Consider the following 5,653-nt stretch of genomic DNA (forward strand, 5'->3'; position numbering starts at 1 on the left):
CAACCGGGCATTGAACATATTGAAACAACAACCGGTGGATACTCGACCGTCATATGGACACGTGCACGGTGTCGGAGACGGCGCCACGTGGAAGAAGTGCTACCGTGAGACCACGGAGGAGAAAAAGGAAAGATGGAGGTTAACTGAAGAAAGCATCGACAAGAAGGTTGAGATTGCGGTTGAGAATAAATCATCTCAGACAGTCGCAACAGCGGTAGCTGCTGCAAAATAGGCGATTGCAAATATATCTACTTCCTTGGTGACGGGCGTTTACACTTGGACAAGGCAAAGTCCAGAAAAAAATGCAGAGGACTTTCCCCTTGCTGACTTCTTGGCCGCACCTGCTCCCGCACCGGCTCCCGCACCGGCTCCTGCACCGGCTCCCGCACCTGCTCCCGCACCGGCTCCCGCACCGGACGTGCTCGGTGGTGCCTCCTCTTTGGCTGAGCTCGACGCCCTCACGGTATCTGCCACACCGGCCCCCTTCAATATAAATGTATAGTCTCCCGTTTTCGTTGCCTTTCGGATGTCTCACGTCGCAGACTTCTCTTTGCAGGCCGACGAAACCCCGTGCACCATATTGTACACCATCGGCGAACAGAAGGTGGACGTGGGGAAGGGGACGATAATGGAGCCGAAGGAACCATTCTTCCATAGCCGGTCGATCCCCCCGAACGTCTTCAAGGTTTCCGTGGCCAGTGTCAAACCGGACGATGAGACCCCGCGGCGGCTTGGTGATTGTTGCAATGGGTGGGTCCTGTTGTGGCCAAAGAGTCTGCTTCGTCTGGAGGCGGCCGGGAGCACACCCACGAGCACGCAGCCTCAGCAAGGTATGAACATCAACACCCCACCTACCCAATTAGCATCGGGTGTCGGGTTGGGTGATAGCGGACGGGGTAAGCAGGTGGCTCCATTAGTCGCTGATGCCGTTGCCATGGATGAGGATGAGGATGACGATGGCGCTGAATAGTATGTCTATACTAGCGCCTCCTCAGGGTTTGAGCATCATGAGTCGGTGCCTGAATTACCGTCTCAACGTATTATTGACGACCATCCGGTGGTAAAGAAGCCTAGGAAGAGAGCGAGGAAAGGCAAAAAAGCTGATTCTATGATCCAGCCGCCTCAGCAGCCTCGGCTTCAGGACCGTGTAGATATCCCCGATGCTGATAAATGGCATATCCCCGGTCGACCAATCCTACCTGAAACAGCGCTACGGGCCAGATTCGGTGATCTAAGGAGACTTCATGACGATGTGCTGCGGGTAGAGAAAGGCCTCATCGCCTCGAAAGATCCAGGATACCCACTCTACGTGGTCCGCGGCAAATGTCGTACGTCGACGGCTTCCCCGCGGATAAGTTCTTCCTCCAATTCGATTACATATTCGACATGTTTCACGTGAAGAAGCTGGATTTTACGTTTGTCCGCCTTTATGCCTTGCACATGAACTACATCATTGGGGTTGAGCAAATACGTTTTATCTGTGTCGCTGACCCGTACTACATGCACGAGGGCTTCTTGGGAGTCTGTGCACAGCATCGTGAATACGCGAGGGATTACATCGTCAGTTTCATGCTCGCCAATAAGGACAAGGAGGCGATTCTCGTGCCTTATCATCCCGTGTAAGTCATCCGCGCTGCTATCCTTCCTTCGATTTTAATAATTCATTTGCACGGTGGAGGCTAATTAATTTGAGGTGTACTTATTTTGCGCAGCGGCGAGCGCGCCGTCCTCATCATCCTCTACCCCCGATTCTCCCACGCTCTTTACTTGGACTCATTGAAGAACATTCACAAAAAGGATTACACCCACATCAAAGATGTTCTCGACAGTGCTATGTTTTACTACCAAGCAAGGGGTGGAGAGGTTAGGTACAAGAAGAGAAGGGGCGGCAGGGCCGCCTTCAGCCATAAGACCGACTTCTACTGCATCCAGCAACCGAATGATTCTCTTAATGATGGATTCTATGTCCTACACCACATGCTGGAGTACAGACGGGATCACCAGAACCTTCACATGGCACCTAGATCTGGCGATGCCCATATTCTGCAATGGGCAAAGGACATAGGAGATATCGAGGATCATCGACTTCGAGCTGAGTTCTATAACATCCAGCGCGAACTTGCCCAAATCATCATGAATGAGGTCGTCGGAAAAACAGGGATGTTCCATGCAGAAGGACAAATGTCGCGGGAAGACGTCCGAACATGGATAGCCTCTCAGCGTCTTGACATGAAGCCTTTCACTAAGCTCGATGACTATCTCCCTGACATGGATGGATGGCACGACATGATCGAGTGATTGTCGATATATGACAATGTGTCCGTTTAGTCCATACTTTCTTTTATGACAAAACTTTGAGTTATGCACGGTGAAACTTTATTTGTGATGTAATTAAACCGTCCTCCTCCTCGACTAGCGAAAATCACTCTAGTTAGGTCATTTTGGGTACGATGAACTTGGTTATTTATGCTTATGATATGTTGTTTCTATTTTTGCCAAGTCTGTCTCTTTCTGTTGCTCAACTATATATGTTGCATATCATCGACTCATGTGACGATGCAGGTGCATAGATCATAGATGGCGAAGAAGTGCTACGCCAGGAGTATATATACGACAAGTGGCCGGAGTGTCAGGCCCAGGTGTACAGGTTTTCGGTTTCCGAGCGACACGCAGTACTTAGTTTAGGTTCACGCTAATGCGAGAGAGGGATACGAACTCATGTACTCAAAGTGATAGCTATTCTCGCGTATATCATTGTTTAGATGGATGACGATGTATTTGCAAGTAATCGAGACTTGTATCACTATTTTCGAGATTGATGACGAGAGACCACTTTGTGTTGGATGATGATTATGATGATGACATGATTTGATGAGACTAATTGTATGTATATGCTATGATTACATTTGTATGTGGATGATATGCTAAAGATTATTGTATAAAGCCTATTCAAATACAAAACAAAAAAACAAATATGCAGGAAAAAAAACTAATAAAACTAGTAGTAGCGAGGGGGGGAAATTTAGCAGTAGCGCCAACTTACCAGTAGCGCTTCCTGCTGAAAAGCGCTGCAGATAATATCAGTAGCGCCGTTTTCCAAAGAGCGCTACAGCTATTCATGAGTAGCAGTAGCGTGCGTCAACAGGCGCTACTGCTATACGTTAGCTGTAGCGCCTTATTAGTAGCGCCGGTACCCGCGCTACTGAGAGGGCCAAACCCGCGCTGCTGCTAGGCTTTTCCCTAGTAGTGTTAGATCAACCTGGAGATCTTTCTTTCGTCCCTGTAAACATTGTGACGGATTAATAAAAGCTTCGCGCAGTGTCGTGTGTGTGTACGAAATACTGTGGATTATTGGGAAGGTAATGCATTATTATTTTCTTTAAAAGGGGAAGGTAATCGTTAAGAGTGTGTTTTTTCAACGAAAATATTGAGTTTTATTCCATGGTAGAAGTTTCTTTGCGGGGACCATGTTAACAGCTTTCGTCTGCTAATACATTATGCTATTTGGCGCAACCAAACATCAGTGCTAACACCAGTTCTACAATGATGAGCTAAACAATGAGCAACCCTATTTTTGAACGAAGTAATTTCTGGGGAATAAACCAATGACTTTCAAGTATAAGCTTGATTTAGCAGATGAACTTAGCAGGACCGGTCCATTGAGGTACTAGTGAGAGCTCCAATAAGAACGACACAGTCCGCTTGGATGATCATGGGGTGATACGTCATTGCAAGTTGAGAGTAATGCCATCCAAAATTACATGGATCTCCAATTGGAGGGCATCATTGCAATAAAACAAGTGCCTATATGCCGAAAAATGGCATTCCCATCCTCATTACGCAACACCATCTCAGATTATGTCGTTCCATCGGCCTCAAAAAGGGACCCATCAACAAACAAAGACATCCATCCCGTCGTTGGCCGAGGCCAAGGATCCGACGCCATTGTTACCTTTGAGAAACTAGGTCGAGGCCATTCAATGATTGTCTTACCCTTTAGTACCTCCTTCATGGCCTGATGTCTTAATTGTAGAATCGCTTTGCGATAGCTACAAAGGAATTCCTTCGAAATGTGCACCGGTGGTATTTGCTTGCCGTGTACCTTATCATTCCGATGGTTCCAATTTTGACAGGTTGATAAGAAATGTCATGGATCACACCACTTCCATTTTGTTGAAAAGAACATGAAATAACCACTTCAGGACTGAGATAGCAACCTCTTTCTTGCGAGGGATCGACCACTCCTCCGCCATTGCATCTGAAAGCTTCCCAACATTGAAGCTAGTGGCCAAACCAAGGAGAGTATCTTCTTCTTCCACAGTAAACAACATGCATGTAGCATGTACTATCAAATGGCGACATTTCTTACACTGCTTAGTCGCTATTTGGAACACACTACACAACGAACCAAGTTCCTCGAAAAATACTTCCTCCAAGTGAAGCATGTCATGCGACTAGTTGGAGACGACACTATTTGGATGATGTATTTCTTCATGATAGGGTTGCACCCCAACATCACCAAAGCTGTTCTGAAACCAAATGCCTTGAATCCATTGTCCAATTTGCTAATGCCGTGGTCAAGGTGTTTGGATCCGAGTACCTGAGAGAACCAATTGACAAATACACTCCATGACTCATGGCACTGTCATAACCAAGAGGTTGGCTAGGTATGCTACAATCCCTCGATTGCATGCACTGACAATGGAAGAATTTGCCCATGTTCTCTACAAGGGCAATATCAGGCCTATTGCAAAAAGTTCGGCATCATTCTTGAAGTAGTTGCACCACAAGACTTTTGGATTTGGCACTCTTTCTTTGGGATGCTCGGGGCTCGCAATGACATGAATGTGCTACAGTGGTCTCCATTCATTAATAGAAAAGGGGGCAATGGTCCAGGCAGGGCCAGCCCATTAGTCCCGGTTCAGTCCAGAACCGGGACCAATGGGGGCATTGGACCCGGTTCGTGAGCCCCGAGGGCCGTCCGGGCCACTTGGGCCATTGGTCCCGGTTCATCTGGACCTTTTGGTCCCGGTTGGTGGGACGAACCGGGACCAATGGTCCTCGCTCCTGGCCCACCACTATTGGTCCCGGTTGGAGGCATTAACCGGGACCAAAGGCTGCCCTTTAGTCCCGGTTCAGGCCACCAACCGGGACTAAAGGTTTGGTCCTAGTTGCGGCTAGAGTTTAGTCCCACCTCGCCAACCGAAGGGGGCTCAGACCGGTTTATAAGCCCCTCCCTCTCTGCCTTGTTGAGCTTCTCTCAAAATGAAAATAGATGCCCTTATACAAGGAATTTAACCTAAATTCATACTGAATTTCTCTGAAGTTAGTAGAAATTTATTATGAATTTAGGTTGAATTTTCTCTATAAGCGCATCTATGCTCATTTCTGAGTAGTTTTTTATATTTTTTTTCTTTTCTGCTATATTTATTTTTTCTTTTTATTTCTGAGTTGTAATAAGTCATTAAAAATAAGCATCTATGCTCATTTTTTAGTAAAGTTAATCACAACTATTTTTTCTTCTATTTATTTCTGAATTGTAGTAAGTCATTAAAAATAAGCATCTATGCTTATTTTTTTAATAAAGTTAATCACAACTATTTTTTCTTCTATTTATTTCTGAGTAGTTTTTTATATAGTTTTTTTCTTTTCT

The sequence above is a fragment of the Triticum dicoccoides genome, chromosome 3B (assembly GCF_002162155.2).
Source record: "Triticum dicoccoides isolate Atlit2015 ecotype Zavitan chromosome 3B, WEW_v2.0, whole genome shotgun sequence".
Taxonomy (NCBI): domain Eukaryota; kingdom Viridiplantae; phylum Streptophyta; class Magnoliopsida; order Poales; family Poaceae; genus Triticum; species Triticum dicoccoides.